The sequence below is a fragment of the Schistocerca nitens genome, chromosome 3, assembly GCF_023898315.1.
Source record: "Schistocerca nitens isolate TAMUIC-IGC-003100 chromosome 3, iqSchNite1.1, whole genome shotgun sequence".
In the NCBI taxonomy this organism is placed as follows: Eukaryota; Metazoa; Arthropoda; class Insecta; order Orthoptera; family Acrididae; genus Schistocerca; species Schistocerca nitens.
The window spans coordinates 936,462,562-936,480,480 of NC_064616.1; the positions used below are offsets into that span (position 1 = coordinate 936,462,562).

Consider the following 17,919-nt stretch of genomic DNA (forward strand, 5'->3'; position numbering starts at 1 on the left):
GCGTGCGGAAAGAACGAACACCTATATCTTTTTGTACGAGCTCTGATTTCCCTTATTTTATCGTGGTGATCGTTTCTCCCTATGTAAGTCGGTGCCAACAAAATATTTTCGCATTCGGAGGAGACAGTTGGTCATTGGAATTTCGTGAGAAGATTCCATCGCAACGAAAAAGTCTTTCTTTTAATTATGTTCAGCCCAAAACCTGTATCATTTCTGTGACACTCTCTCCCATATTCCCCGATAATAGAAAATGTGTTGCCCTTCTTTGAACTTTTTCGATGTACTCCGTCAGTCCTATCTGGTAAGGATCCCACGCCGCGCAGCAGTATTCTAAAAGCGGACGGACAAACGTAGTGTAGGCAGTCTCGTTAGTAGATCTGTTACATTTTCTGTGTCCTGCCAATGAAACGCAGTCTTTGGTTAATCTTCCCCACAACGTTTTCTATGTGTTCCTTCCAATTTAAGTTGTTCGTAATTGTATTACCTAGATATTTAGTTGAATTTACTGCTTTTAGATTAGACTGATTTATCGTGTTACCAAAGTTTAACGAGTTCCTTTTAACACTCATGTGGATGACCTCACACTTTTCGTTATTTAGGGTCAACTGCCAATTTTCTCACCATTAAGATATCTTTTCTAAATCGTTTTGGAATTTGTTTTGATCTTCTGATGACTTTATTAGTCGATAAACGACAGCGTCATCTGCAAACAATCTAAGAGGACTGCTCAGGTTGTCTCCCAAATCGTTTATGTAGATAAGGAACAGCAAACGGCCTATAACACTACCTTGGGGAACACCAGAAATCACTTCTGTTTTACTCGATGACTTTCCGTCAATTACTGTGAACTGTGACCTCTCTGGGAAATCAGAAATCCAGTCACATAACTGAGACGATATTCCATAAGCACGCAATTTCACTACAAGCCGCTTGTGTGGTACAGTGTCAAATGCCTTCCGGAAATCCAAAAATACGGAATCGATCTGAAATCCCTTGTCAATAGGACTCAACACTTCATGTGAATAAAGAGCTAGTTGTGTTTCACAGGAACGATGTTTTCTAAACCCATGTTGACTGTGTGTCAATAGACCGTTTTCTTCGAGGTAATTCATAATGTTCGAACACAATATATGTTCCAGAATCCTGTTGCATATCGACGTTAACGATATGGGCCTGTAATTTAGTGGATTACTCCTACTACCTTTCTTGAATATTGGTGTGACATGTGCAACTTTCCAGTCTTTGGGTACGGTTCTTTCGTCGAGCGAACGGTTGTATGTGATTGTTACGTATGGAGCTAAGGCATCAGCGTACTCCGAAAGGAACCTAATTGGTATACAGTCTGGACCAGAAGACTTGCTTTTAATAAGTGATTTAAGTTGCTTCACTACTCCGTGGATATTTACTTCTACGTTAGTCATGCTGGCAGCTGTTCTCGATTCGAATTGTGGAATATTTACTACGAGAGTCTTTCCGAAAGTAATGCTTCCTCTTGTTTTGTGGCCTCCGACAGATGTCGTTGGTGTAGTGCTAATGTTTGAACTTCCTCTTCCATTTTCAGGTGGTTCCGTTGTTCTGTGGTAGTTGGCGTCAGCAGAAGAGTCTTCCAAAATGCAGTCTGATATGGACGCACTTATAAAACAGCGATGTGTGATTGAATTCCTCATTGCTGAAGAAATTGCGCCGATTTGAATCCATCGACACTAGCTAAAGGTGTATGGAGACGATACAATAAACGAGAGCAATGTGAGGCGATGGGTACAACATTTTCAAGGTGGTGAAAAGGGTGTGCATGACAAGCCACGGGCCGGTCGACCCTGCACAGCTGTTATCTTTCGCAGTGAAGAGCGTCTTGATCATCTCATCAGTGATCGGCGGATAACGACCAGAGAATTGTGTACAAAGCTGATTGTCGGCTGTAATGCCTTGGAAACAATATTGGAACATCTCGGCTATCGCAAAGCCTGTGCGACATGGGTCCCGCGGATGTTTACAGAAGAACAAAAAAACTCATTGAATGGAAGTTTGTCGGGACCTGCTAGACCAATATGAAGCTGAAGGTGATAATTTTGTGAATATTGTCACTGGAGATAAGAGTTGGCGTCACCACTGCGAGACGGTATCCCCAAAGACAATCCATGGAATGGCGACATGCGAATTCTCCATCAAAGAAGAAATTCAAGACTCAGCCGTCTGCAGGCAAAGTGATGTGCACAGTCTTTTGGGATAGCCAGGGTGTGGCTCTTTTGGATGTCCTGGAGCCTGGTGAAACTGTCAATTCAGCACGCTACAAGACGACACTGACTAAGCTGAAAACCCGAATTTTTAGGGTATGGCCAGAGATAACACCAACTTTCGCGTGCAACATGATAACAACTGGCTCGACACCAGTTTTGCGACCACGCAACTCACTGCAAAATTCGGCCGACTGTTTTACCATATCCACCTTACAGTCCCGATTTAGCGCCTTCAGACTTCTGTTTGGACCTCTGAAAGATGGACTACATGGCGAACATTTTCAAGACTCAGATGCTGTTGTCAAAGCCGTAAGGAAGTGGTTAGTCTCAGCTGGTTCCGATGTTTACAAGCGAGGCATGCAGGCTGTGGTTCATCGTTGGCAAAAGTGCATTGAAAGATGACAGTATTTAGTTGAAATATTGCTCTGTTTAGCTGTGGTGTTGTGATTTACATTTCTCCTGTAGTTTGCCGGCCGCGGTGGTCTAGCGGTTCCAGGCGCTCAGTCCGGGACCGCGCGACTTCTGCGGTCGCAGGTTCGAATCCTGCCTCGGGCATGGATGTGTGTGGTGTCCTTAGGTTAGTTAGGTTTAAGTAGTTCTAAGTTCTAGGGGACTGATGAACACAGATGTCAAGTCCCATTGTGCTCAGAGCCATTTGAACCATTTCTCCTGCAGTTTCCGTGAATAAAAATAGGAGGCATTACTTTCGGAACGACCCTCGTACATACAGTCCCGTTCTTTCTCCATGCGATTTCCATATTTTTGGAGCCCTGAAGAAAGACATTCGTGACCAACTGCAAACATTTTTTCATGAAGGCTATGACCATCTTGTCTCACAGAGACGTTAATGTACTGGCAGTTATTACGATTACTTTTAAATTAACAAAATACTTGCTCCCTTTTTTCTATATGTCTCTTTTTCGTTTGACTGCCCCTTATATGTAAAAACATAAACGCTTTTAGTAAAATGTTGTTTCGCGGTGTGGGGGAGGGGCGGGGGGAGGGGGGGTTCATATCCGTGCCTGTTAGTGAGTTCGAAGCAAAAATGAAATGAGGGAAGAAACGAGATACCAGCACTGCAACGGCGAGAGGCACTAAATAAAACTGTGAAATAGTGCAGAAACGTGTCGGCGAAAAGCTGCAATCGTGCATCTGCAGTGCATTCCCAGCCGGCGTTACTCCCCTCGGTGACATCACGAAGCGGCGACTAGGACGAATAACGGTCTCCCGGGGGTCACGGCGAGTAGCGATCATCCGCAAGCGCGCGATCTAAAGGAAACGGAGATTAGAGTTTACCGTATCGTCGACGACATCCCAACAACACGGCTAAAAAAGTAAGGGTAAATGAGCAACAACTCTTGGGTAAAGAAGTGGTTTAGGCCACTGAGCTGTTACTCAGGAGATGTGGAGTCCAGATTGCCCGTCTCCAATTTCTGTTCCCTGGAGGCCTCTAACTCCCTTCAGGAGAATGCCGGCATGATGCTTCTGCACGGTGGGTACCACTTTATATCCTAATATTTTTCCATATGAGTTAGTGCTCTGTCTTGAACGAACGGAATGTTGACGAGACTCTAACCGCCGTGCATCCGTCCGCTGCTCACCGACTGTATCTCAGTAAACTCCGAAAAATTTGTATCTTCAATTATATACGTACTAAAACTCCTTCGACAGTTATTTTAGGGTCTTACTTACACGAAACAACTGGTTTTCGCGGCAGTACTCGATAATCATATAGTAATTACGTAAGGTATATAAAATTCGTCTATACAACTGCTAAGAATTTCTGTTTCTTACCATACATCTTTCGTTTTGCTGAAGTAAAACGTCGTCAGTAGCCTGGAATCAAATATATTTACAATTTTGATTTGGTAGTAGATCTAAACACAGTTCTTTTCATAAGCTACTGAAGTGTGATTTTTTACTTAAGTATGGACAGATTTGAAATACCTTAGTAATTATACAACAGCTATTGACACCGTGGTCACACAAATGAAGAACCAGGTAGTAACTTGTCTGTAATTCAATTGCATGCCCCTGGAGGGAGTCCTACTTTGGCTTCAACGGCACTGACTCTGACCTCTTGGCTGCCCTGAATCTAGTTTGAATGTGTCTTGGTGTAACTTTTGGAGTATGAAGAACACCGTTTCGGTCAAGTGGACAGGCGTTTTCCGTATACTCCAAGCTCTACAACAGAGGGTATATCTGGCGAGGACCAAGACAGGGCCCGCCTCCTCCCTAGTCCCCCACTCCCCACCCCCATCCCACCCCTACCCCAGGGAAAAATCTTGGCAAAGTGAACTTGCATCCTGATTCCGCCAAATAGACAGATATATCAAATTCAGTAACGATATGAAGAAAGCCAGAATCTGCAGTGAATGCTTACTAGTAACGAGTGTACATAGAGACATTTGCCATGAAATCTCAAAACTATTTCGTTATTCACCGTGAAACTAACACGAGTTGCGGTAAATCTATCTCGGAAGGAGACACATCAAAAGTGACGAAGGGGTTGGAAACTTTGATACGTCTCAGCAAGGAACGGAAGGATATGGCTCATACTCTTCCACAAAACGTTGGAATGATTGAAGTGCATAAGGTACCGGTATGTTCATGTGTATATATTAAGCAACGTAATGTAAAGAAACTAATTAACCAGAAAGCTGCTGTAGTATATGATAGAAGTTTAAGATCTTCTTCGTCTTATTCATTCAGTTTCAAAAAAGAGTTTCGTATGTGCTGAAACATGTGACTCAGAGGCTGAAAAAAAAATCCAAAAAAGTCGTAGAAAGTTTGAAGTTCGTCCATTAACTCTTAAACACACACTGCTTGAGAAATCAGAGAAACGCGATGACAATTTCAGTAGAAAAGGTTGCCGAACGCATCAAGGGTGTTTTGTACTCAGTACTTGCGAAAGCTGGATATCATCAAAATTGCTATGCCAAATTTAGTGTCGAGCCCCTCTTCCGTTCGAAAACGAGACCGCCCTCGTGATATCAACTTTGATGCTGTTTTCCAAGAGGTATGCAGCTTTGTAGATTCTTCAGAGGAATGTCAAGTTTCACTGCACGATTTATTGCAGAAAGCAAATGGACGTCTTGCAGGAGATACACTGACCATAAAAACTCTCAAAAACAAACTGACTGAGCACTACGGCGATGGAGTCTTGTTTGCTCCAAAAAAAGTAAAAAAATTAAAGAAAATCGTTATTTGTTGCCCAAAAAACCATCATAAATCGTGGTGACTTCAGTGTAATTATTGTCTGTGAATAAAAGTGTATGTCTGTTAGTCTCTTTGCCTATTTTTTTCAGTTGCCTTCTTTGCTATATTGTAGCAATTTTTTCTATGTATGATCCAAGTTTCACCAAGCTATATGACAGCAGGTAGGCTAGGACACTTCGGGAACAAAGGATTTTACCATTCCTCTTCCCAATATACGACTTCGTAAATGACATCATCGGACTTCCCTGTTCCCCCTATGACATCATGTGCTGTTGCCGGACTTCTCCCACCAATAGCCCAGATTACCCTATGTGCAAAATAGTGGGCAATTCAAAAGTCGGTGGGAAATTAAAAATAGAAAATAGCTTGATTATGCTTGTGGGGTCCCCTCCCCCCCCCTCCTATACTCATATGATATCACTGTGGAAGTAGGGCTGTTGCCTTAAGTATAAGTTGATGGAAAATCCAAGATGGTGCATTGCCATATTGGTTGAAGTGCTATGAACGACTTCAGGTCTGATTTGCAACTGGTAGAAGTAACTCACTTGCGGTAAGTATAGAATTCAAGATGGCCTCTGTCCCCCCCCCCCCGCCCCCCCTCTGGTGTCATACACACTGCTTCTCGTGAGTTAAAGTCCAGTTACCCTAATTTTGGATATGTTCATTTGTGCTACGCTTGGGAAGGGCAGGGTTGTTTGTGTATTTATTTTAAGCAAATACCACACTGGGGAGAGCCCCCTTCTCTGCTCGTGCTGTTCTGCACTGTTGCCGGAAAGAGCAGGCCTGACCACAGACACTGCAGCATCAGCTGCAGTCGCCAGCGTGGGCGCAGAGCTAGCGCTAAATCTCGTTGTCTGACTGACGTTTAAAAGTGTAGGTATTCGTATTTCAACACACTTTTAATTAAGCGTAAATGTGTCCCTCCTTATAGAAAGGTTACGTGCGATACAGATGTGTGTCTGCCTACTGTAAAATTGAATTTAAATATTCTTATAGAAAAAGACGTGTGCAGTGCAGATGTAATAGCATTCTGTTAACAGTTATGTATATGGCAGGGCAGAATGAAAGAAAACGAATGACTACACTTTATCAAACTATATTTACTTGTTTTATCTTTTTTTCGACCAAATATATTTCAGATACTATGTTTTCTTACAAAAATCTGTATGTCTGGCATCTTGGACCATAGATAATATTTTAAACAGAAAAAAAACAAGGTGCAAAAAGCAGGCTATAGAATATTTTAAAAAAATAGTAATTTAACAATGTACAGAATATATACAAAAAATGTCTCACGGATTAATATGTTTTTCTACGGTTGATGCACTTTTGTGTTTTTATTCCTCCAACAGCTTAGGATAACAGTAGCATAGTTTATAATGTTTTAGTACAGATGACAGGCTTATTCATTTATTTTCAGTTGATAAACTTTAACTACACTGTACATTTGCTACACTCTCCCTGTGAGACGTAACATTAAACTAAATACGATCTCTTCTGGTATTGCGAGCAACAGTGAAACGTAACCTACTACACAGGCAATATATAGAAGAAAAGACATTTTAACGCCAAAGCTGCAAGATGTGACATACTGAAAATATTATAGACAGGGTGTAACGGCTACAAATGCAGATATTGTTATAAGTGGGGCCTTGATACGTACACACATCAGTGTGTTGATTGTCTTTCCTCTGCATCGAACAGTCTTCCCACAAACATGTCACAAACTACGCCTACACCTCTGCATAAAGACTAACCATTTTGCGTCCACATGTCCACGTTTTAGCACCTGATCTTCCGTCCAGGGGAAAAGCATTAATGGCTTGCTGTTGCCATTTCTACAAACATCTGTTTTTATTAACTGTACGTATATTATGATGGGTTCCTTTTTGTTTTAGAATAATGTAGATACGTAATGTTTAAGTGTTAATACAAACAAATGTGCTGAAGTGATAAATGGATATTTCGTTATGCTTCCTAATGCCTGTATTGCGTCACACCTAATTCAACTCCTCAAGCAGAAGTGAGTTAAACATTTGAATTGAAATTGTCGTAGAACGGAAACGGTACGTTTCCGGACACGGGTTCCTATTCAAAATATTATTTACTGATTCCCCTCTACAAATCCTAGAAAATTATAACGGGAATTTCCGAACACCTTGTATATCGTGAACAGTAATGGCCCGCAACACTCACTTCGAAACCGAGTACTCCTGAAGTTACTGTAAACCTGACGGGCACTATCTGATAGACATCAAAGAAAACCAGAGTAACTTCACAGTAAGGGGGCCGGCCGAAGTGGCCGTGCGGTTAAAGGCGCTGCAGTCTGGAACCGCAAGACCGCTACGGTCGCAGGTTCGAATCCTGCCTCGGGCATGGATGTTTGTGATGTCCTTAGGTTAGTTAGGTTTAACTAGTTCTAAGTTCTAGGGGACTAATGACCTCAGAAGTTGAGTCCCATAGTGCTCAGAGCCATTTTTTGAACCACAGTAAGGGGGGAGGTACATTCACACAACATAAGAAATAAACATCACATTGACACGCCCCAGGTAAGACTAAAGAAAACCCAAAACTGCCATAACTACATGGGGATTAAGCTATTCAACAAACTGCCTATAACACTGAGGGAAATGCCAGTGCAGCAACCAGGGAAGAAACTAAAAAATTGGCTGATTCTGAATACAACCTACAACATTCTGAAGTTCGAAGAAAACTTGAGACGCCTCCAGAATGAATGATGATTATAGCATATAGTAAAAATATAGGCGGTATCATATTCTGTGACAAATTTGATGTATAACTAATTGTTACCTTGAAAGAAACCTGTATGTATGTATTGTATTGTGTTTTGGCACCTTTCCTTGTATTTTTTGACGCTGTCTGTTACAACACTAAGTTGTTTAACGACAATAAAATTTAATTTGATTTGATTTTATTTCACTTCACTCAGAACGACATATTGAGTTCTATGAGTTAAGAAGTCCTGCACCCAATCACAAAACTGGTCCGAGATTCCGTAAATTCACATTTTTCTCGCTAGAAAAATGGTTCAAATGTCTCTGAGCACTATGCGACTTAACTTCTGAGGTCATCAGTCGCCTAGAACTTAGAACTAATTAACCCTAAGGACATCACACACATCCATGCTCGAGGCAGGATTCGAACCTGCGACCGTAGCGGTCGCTCGGTTCCAGACTGTAGCGCCCAGAACCGCACGGCTACTCCGGCCGGCTTTCTCACTGTCTAGTGAAGAACTTTCTGGAATTTCTTCAAGGAGTCAAGAAACGCGGCATCCAACAGAGATTTCGTATCCTAAATGATAAAATAGGTCTTTCTCAGATAACTAGTCGATGTCTCGCTGTCGACCAATGGTAAATGTTGAATAATAATAATAATAATAATGACAAAGAAATAGCGCACTCTGACTATTCCTGCAGGTACGTTTGCTCACTTACTGGTGACCTGACGCGTCGTCACACTCCGTCGCAGCTATGGAAAAAACCTGCGTGTGTTATCGCTGTTGGTGCCATTATTATTGATGGGACGACAGAATGACCCTAGCGGGCACGGATGCGGACGCAACAGTTGCTCCCACCACGCTTCTTGCTTGGCCGCCGCGGCTGCAGTCAGGTAACGGGAACGCGTTGCTCTCGCTAGTTGGAGCAGACCAGTCTTCGCAGAGATTGCGGCGCGCTCTCTTTCCGTTTAATCCGAGAAGTCGATTCGAATGGAAATGCGTCCAGAGGTAAGGCAGTTTACAGTAATCCGATGAAATTGTGGCAGTTCTTCTGTATCTTCGGGCTTATCAGGCGCGTTGCTGCGACTCATTCACGTTTGTGGCGCATTATGAAGTCCCATTAGCAAAGCCGGACGGATGATCGACATTTAGGTAAGATGGAATGTGAGAGCCCTGTTGCGCTTACTTTGTGCCGGTAATAATAGTACTGACGCTGCTGTAAATTGCATGAAATAGAATCGATATCGGTACTTAACAATCGTCAATACAAATGAAGCATTTGCCTCCACGTCTGAAAGAAAGAACGCTATTGACGATTAAATACTAAAAAATTTAATTCGCTGACTGCGAATTTATTGACATCAGCTGTATTAGGTATAGATTCGCTACCCAACTCTGACATGTAAAAAGTTGTGTCGGATCGGCATTCGAACCCGGATTTCCCGCTTTCCCGCCTTAAATACTTGGGCTATTCATGCCGACCCAATACTTCCATGTGCCACACTGTCTACGTCCTTATGGCATAGTTCCCTAAATTCATCACCTAATGCTCGCAACAGTACTTGGATTGTCGCAATAGGCAGAATGAAGCAAGGAAATCGAGATCAATGTTGCTATTGTTATGTGCCAGCCCAGGCTTGTAATATATACATCTGAATGAAAAGACAGTGTTGATGAGCCACAGCTATATGAAATACTTGGAAATTAATTCGCAGATTACGAATGTCTTGACACCAGCTGTATTAGGTATAGAACTGCTACCCAATTGTGGCGTGTGAAAAACAGGAACTTGAACCCGGATTTTCTGGTTTTCGCAAGCGGTCACCTTAACCACTTCGACCATTCGTGCACGCTTCTCGGACTGACCCACGGATAGCTGGAATGGTTCAGGCGACCGCTCGCAATAAGCAGGAACCCCGAGTTCGAGTCCCGGTCCAGCACAAGTTATCATATATATATATATATATATATATATATATATATATATATATATATATATATATATAGCTGATGTCAAGAATTTCGCAGTCAGTTAATTAATTTTGAACAAATGAAGCAATAAACCAGCAAGGATTTTAATTTCAACACGAAGTTCGTAAGTTCATCTCCATCATTTGCTCTTAGAAAGTGTGGTGTGTTACAGGCCCTGACAACTAAGACTAACAAATATAAAATTAAATAAAAAAAGGTAAATCAGAAAGCTCTTCTGATCAGAAAAATTATCCTTCCACACCTCACAGAAGGTCTCCTGTGCACCCTGCATTTCCTAGCACGCCTGGAAAAAGGATATCACAGGTCAATGGCGCAGTCACAGCCTTGAGGGATGTTTCCAGAATTAATCCTTTGCTCAGTGCACATTCTGCTGCAGAGTGAAAGATTCATTTTGTATATTATGTGATATTTATTTGTACACCCTCACATAATTTTCTATGTTTTCTTAATCTTTGGTTCCTTTTGTTTATAATTTTTCTCATTATGATTCTGTAATTGCGTACTGACGTTCTGTGATGAAGAAAGCTTTGTGCCGCATGGTATCATGAAACCAAATACGCAAATAAAATAAAAAATAAATAACTATATTTTGCTTACGAAATTATGCTCTCATGTTTATTTATTTATCTCTTGTTCCGGTGATCCATGTTGTGACACTATCACAGGATATGGAACGTGTAAATTTTACGAGCTTTTGGCCAGAATTTATGGTAATACATAACAAAATAAAAAGTGTTACAGAGAAATAAATATTGCAAAATATATATTTACAATAAAAATATTCGGTATTACAAATACAAATTTGGGCATACATTTACAATTTACAATACAAGAAATGTTAAACACTGTAGTTCAGGAACTCTTCTAATGTATAAAATGGTCCTTGCAATAGGAACTGCCTTAAGGTTTTTTTAAACAAGAGATCATCATCTACCAAACACTTAATTCTTGAAGGGAGGACATTAAAAATCTTACAGCCACTGAAATGGACTCCTTTCTGCACCATACTTAGATTGTAAATACTTATGTGTGTGTGTGAGAGAGAGAAAGAGAGATTATTTTAGTGAATTGTTCTGAAAGTGACTGTATATCATCAAGACCATCATCAATCATCATCATCATCATCTTTGTGGGTTTGACATTCACACTTCTGGATAAAGTCCTCCTTTAGACTTTTTAGCTATATACATCTGTGCTGCTGCTGCTCGCTAACCTACCTTCTGTTAAATGATGTTTGAGCTTTTTCTTATCTCTAGCAATCCATCGAAGATCTTCAATGGCCCATCTGCCATGTGTTTACCTGAATATATTCCCTGAACACTCCCATGTCATTTTTATTACATCTTTCACTCCAACCCGTTCATTTTGTATATTATGTGATATTTATTTGTACACCCTCACATAATTTTCTATGTTTTCTTAATCTTTGGTTCCTTTTGTTTATAATTTTTCTCATTATGATTCTGTAATTGCGTACTGACGTTCTGTGATGAAGAAAGCTTTGTGCCGCATGGTATCATGAAACCAAATACGCAAATAAAATAAAAAATAAATAACTATATTTTGCTTACGAAATTATGCTCTCATGTTTATTTATTTATCTCTTGTTCCGGTGATCCATGTTGTGACACTATCACAGGATATGGAACGTGTAAATTTTACGAGCTTTTGGCCAGAATTTATGGTAATACATAACAAAATAAAAAGTGTTACAGAGAAATAAATATTGCAAAATATATATTTACAATAAAAATATTCGGTATTACAAATACAAATTTGGGCATACATTTACAATTTACAATACAAGAAATGTTAAACACTGTAGTTCAGGAACTCTTCTAATGTATAAAATGGTCCTTGCAATAGGAACTGCCTTAAGGTTTTTTTAAACAAGAGATCATCATCTACCAAACACTTAATTCTTGAAGGGAGGACATTAAAAATCTTACAGCCACTGAAATGGACTCCTTTCTGCACCATACTTAGATTGTAAATACTTATGTGTGTGTGTGAGAGAGAGAAAGAGAGATTATTTTAGTGAATTGTTCTGAAAGTGACTGTATATCATCAAGACCATCATCAATCATCATCATCATCATCTTTGTGGGTTTGACATTCACACTTCTGGATAAAGTCCTCCTTTAGACTTTTTAGCTATATACATCTGTGCTGCTGCTGCTCGCTAACCTACCTTCTGTTAAATGATGTTTGAGCTTTTTCTTATCTCTAGCAATCCATCGAAGATCTTCAATGGCCCATCTGCCATGTGTTTACCTGAATATATTCCCTGAACACTCCCATGTCATTTTTATTACATCTTTCACTCCAACCCGTTCACTGATACATTTGTTTGTGTTCACATCTTTCCTAATAATTCCTAACACATACCTTTCTATTGGTTACTAAGCAAACTTCATTTTTTAATGGTCTTTGCATTAAAATTATGTATATTAATACCACAAGTTAAACCTGAGAGTACACTTTAGTTTTCAATTGCATAGGAAGTTTGCTTTTGAAAATCTTGTCAGTTAACCAAAACCATTCCAAACCATTTTCATTTTTCTTTTTATGCTGCTCATTTTGTTTTTTGTCTTCAGCTGTCCCACTGATTCTGTGACTTCATTATTAATTTGTGCATTTTGTTTTCTATGTGTTGATTATGCATTATTTTAGTCTTATTGTAAATAATTATAGGTGTAGGCTTACTTTCAAAATTACCGTATCCAGTTCATCTTCTTGTTCATATTTTTCTGCACTAGAAGCAAACAGCACAATGTCATCAACAAAACAAAGGTTGATCAGATATATTCCATTAACACACATTTCTCCATCATTTTCACAGTTTAAAGATACAAAAATTTTCTGTAGGGCTGCAGGGAATAGTGTTATAGACATGATATCTCCCTGCCTGGCTCCTCTTTCATTTCATTTCTGAATTTCTCACCACCTGGATGAGGTGTAATGGAAGCAGTAGCATTGTTATATACAGGGTGTTTCACAGTTCCTATTACAGGCTTCTGGTGGTTGTAGAGGGGGCTTAGTAAATAAAGCTTTGCTAAGGAACCCATGTCTGGAAATGTACCATTTGGACGTAAAATAAGTTTGAAGAGTGGTTCAAACTTGAGAGTCTGGTGCATCCGTCAAGAATCACACTCAACCCTCTTATTTATGAACGTACCAGGTTCTCACAGCCATTGTTGTAGGTGGACGACAGCGGTATTTAATGTTATAATTATGACAGGGACTGATGTCAGCGTTCCCATCTCAGTTTGTGTGCATACTGTGAAGCAGGCCTTTGAAAGTGACTGATTTTCAGACTTATTTGATACCCAAATGGTACATTTCCATGCATGGGTTACTTACCAAAACTTTGTGTATTATGTCCACTCTACAACACCTAGAAGCCTGTGACAGGAACTATGATATACCCTGTATATTCTTCACTGGCTGGTAACATGAGTTGAATCAATACCTTGTTTCTCAGTCAGAACCAATTTTGCTGAAACCAAGGACAAGTGATATTAATACTCATAGCCCATTTTGTGACTTTCTTCATGACATTGTTTAGCATCTACTTCTTAAGACAGCTTGTTCATTTCCTGATTAGGATTAATGTTTTTCTATGCAGTTGTCAATAAATTTAATTATTTTTTTAAAATTTGAGTTGAATGCCAAACAGCCATAATGAATATATTGTGCATTACAGAGAGGAATCTAAGAAATCTATAGTCTTGTCAGTTCCTTTGCTTATGAAATAGAGTACTTACAGTGTGATTCCAGTTTTTGGGTCTTGTCTTCTTCTAGCGACATCCTGTAAACAATTTTGTGAGTTTCTTTTGTATTGCTTTGGCTCTAGCTTTAACAAAGTCTATTCAGACATGATCATCTCCAGGTAGCTTTCTTACCTTCATATCTAGGATGGCTCAGTGTACACACCATCTGGCATTACTTCTGAAACATCGTTATTTTTTTAATTAAATATCTGTATTTCTTATGCATTTCTTGAATTGTATAAATATTTAAAGAAATCATGGAATGCTTGTGCTATTTTCTGCCTGTTATTAGCTGCCATGTCTCCTGTCGTATTTACTGATGGAATGTGGTATCCACCTAACAAATGTTTCTGGTTTCTGTTCTTTTTACTCTTATTGTTGTTAAGAAATAATTCAGGAGTAAAGGTAATAAGTCACCAAATAGTGCTCCCAAACACACACACCTGTACAGTTACATTATGCCAGCTGAATAAACAATGCTAAGACTGTGGTTTTGCTGGAGTTGTGTCAGATGGAGAGGGAAAGAGCAGCAAAAAGGTGGGAGGACTGGAGAAGAGTGGCTGATGGTTTGGATGGTGGCAGCAAGTGTATCAAATAGGAATGCGGGAGGGAGAAGCAGCAGGTGCACAGAATAGGAATGTGACACACAGGGACCAATACTGATGAGTTCATGTGTCACACAATGACGATGACATGGGGGGTGGATTGGAAATGGTCGACATAACAGAGGAAAGGTAGACTCCCATACAGTCTGGCCACTATGGACAGTGCATCTGCAGTGATGAGAATTCCTTTTTTCAGTATGCTAAAGATCTCACTAAGGCCTTCACAGACAGGCACTGTCTCCCAAACCTAGTCTGCAGACAGATTTCCCCTGCCATATCCTCACACACCACTAATCCTCACATGAACCCCAAGAACCATTTTCAAAGAATCAAACATCTCAGACTGGAACAATTGAACCATGTTCTTCGCCGGGGCCTTGACTATCGTCTGCCACGAAATGAGGATCATCGTACACATAATCCCTCCCACCCCTTCTACAGCCGTATTCTGCCATCCACTCAATCTACACAATATCCTAGTCCACCCTAGTAGTAGTAGTAGTTGTTTATTCATCCAGAGACAATGTATATTGCATGGATTTCGTCAAAAAATACATAGTATATAATATAATGTGAATATAATATATAATAGTATATATATACACACATATAGGGTGAACAGTACTATACAAAATACAGATGTGCATAGTAGACTACATAACATCAGACCACATTGAAATAGCATGTACAACTTTGATTATTTACATTGATGTATGAGAAAGACTTTTTACATGGAATACACAGTTGATATTTAGATATAACACATACAATTCTAGCAATTTTGTACATATTATTTATTTAGATCATAGCAACAGTCAGATAAAAATTACTATTGGCACAGAGTACATAAATATAATTGTTTAGTATGAAGCTATTCCAGGTATTCTTTTACACTATAATAGCAGTTGGTCATTAAAATTTTGAATACTGCTTCTTTAAATGAAGACAATTTTTTTATTTCTTTTATCTTTACCGGTAGTTTGTTATACAATCTGCTTCCTTGTATGTTTGTTTGTTTCTGCACCAAAGCCTTGTTAACTCTTTTTATATGAATGTCATTGCACTTTCTTGTGTTGTAAGTATGTAGATCCGATTTGGATTGGAAATTGTTAATATTTCTTTTTACATTAATTACGCTTTTCTGTATATAGAGGCACGGTAGGGGTAGAATATTCAGCTGTTTAAATAATTGCTTTGAAGGAGTTAGCCTTAAACTGTTGGTAATTATTCTAACAGCTCGTTTTTGTAAAGTGAAGATGGTTTTGAGATTTTTCTTACTATGACTCCAGAAGGTGAGGCCATAGGTAAAAGCAGAATGTATATAAGCAAAGTAAACAGCTCTGCTACATTCCCTACTACATACAAAGCTAATAACACGTAAAGCAAAGCAAGCAGAGCTTAACTTATGCGAGAGATACAGGATATGGGATTTCCAGTCTAAATTTTCGTCTATATGTACACCTAAGAATTTTGTGGTAGCAACTCTCACAATTTCTTTATTTTGTATTCTGAGATCTAGATCAGAGTGTGACTTTGCTTTCCTGTAATGGATATAATTAGTTTTAGAGATATTTATGGTTAATTTGTTCACTTCAAACCAATTTTGCAAATAATACAACACTCACTCCCAGCCCTTTCCACATGGGTCATATCCCTCTGGAAGACCCAAACACAAGACATGGCCTATGCACCCACCCAGCACAGCCTACTCTGTTCTGTCACAGGCTTACCCTATCGCATCAGAGGCAGGGCCACCGGTGAAAGCATTTGTGTCATATAACAGCTCTCTTGTAATTTCTGTACAGAATTTTATGTGGACATGACCACTAACCAATTGTTGACCTGAACAAATAGCCACCAGAAAACTGTGGACAAGGCCAGAATTGACAACCCAGTGGCAGAACATGCAATTTAGCTCAAAATGCTTTATTTCAATGGCTGCTTCATAACCTCTGCTATCTGTAGCCTTCCTCCCAGCATCAGCTCTTCTGAACTACACTGATGGGAGATATCCTTACAGGACATCCTTTGTTCCTATAATCCTCCTGGCCTCAATCTCCAGTAACACTTTACCACACACCTACCTCCACCTTGCCTCAGGACACTAATTTCATTTATCTTGCACCCACAGATCCTTCTCTATGGTCTCCCTTGCTCTGTTCTGCCAGTCCCATCCAATCCACTCTCTTGTGTCATCTTCATATTGCACTTCATGAACTTACTGGTGCAGGTGCCTGTGTGTCAAATTCCTATTTCATGCACCTGCTGCCTACCCTTCCTGCATTCCTATCCCGTACATCTGCTGCCTCCTTCTGAGCCATCAGCCACCCTTCCCTAATCCTCCCTACTGCTCCCTGCTTCCTTTTTCCTCAAACCCACTACACCTGACACAACAGTCCAACAAAACGAGATAGTCATACAAAATTTTCATTGCACCTTCTTTTCACACCTTCTCAAAGACACTTCTTCAGTTTTATTTAATACAGCATATTGTATCATGTTCCTATTATTATATGCTTGATACTCTCATCCATTCTTTAATAGCTGCCTTTTACCATTTGAGATTTTGTTTCTAACTTTGGTTTCTGTTGCTTTTTCTGTTTGCATAAGTACCTATACTGAATAACTGCCATATGCATCTAAACCTTTTCATCCTTCATTTTTTTATGATACTGAACTTGTCACTTAATATAGCCTGGTATCCCTCCTCAAATTTTAGTACATTCTCATAACCTATATTTTTGAGTTCCTGTCTGAGTCTGTTTCTTTCTGGTTCTTTATCTACTTTTATTCTGGACTTATGAGTTTATCACTTGCAATCTGAAAGTGGTGTAGAACTGCTTCAACTTGGGTCACTGGTGATATCAAATCTGAAGTTTCCCGATGATAAATTCTTCTTTAATTTTTGCCCTAATTTCACATGATTTTATACACTCCTGGAAATTGAAATAAGAACACCGTGAATTCATTGTCCCAGGAAGGGGAAACTTTATTGACACATTCCTGGGGTCAGATACATCACATGATCACACTGACAGAACCACAGGCACATAGACACAGGCAACAGAGCATGCACAATGTCGGCACTAGTACAGTGTATATCCACCTTTCGCAGCAATGCAGGCTGCTATTCTCCCATGGAGACAATCGTAGAGATGCTGGATGTAGTCCTATGGAACGGCTTGCCATGCCATTTCCACCTGGCGCCTCAGTTGGACCAGCGTTCGTGCTGGACGTGCAGACCGCGTGAGACGACGCTTCATCCAGTCCCAAACATGCTCAATGGGGGACAGATCCGGAGATCTTGCTGGCCAGGGTAGTTGACTTACACCTTCTAGAGTACGTTGGGTGGCACG

The 17,919-nt window shown here is 39.9% G+C and overlaps 1 protein-coding gene across 6 annotated transcripts in view; it reads left to right on the plus strand.

Annotated features, from left to right (window-relative positions):
- Positions 1–17,919, plus strand: part of LOC126249014 (coiled-coil domain-containing protein 177) — a 280,978-nt gene that overhangs the window by 85,078 nt on the left and 177,981 nt on the right. Inside the window, exon 1 of one of the 6 annotated variants that reach the window (XM_049950604.1) lies at positions 9,072–9,201. The exons of 4 other annotated variants lie outside the window; for them this stretch is intronic. The gene's annotated coding sequence lies outside the window, so the exon portion shown is untranslated. One more of the 6 variants, XM_049950606.1, reaches the window with a different exon arrangement.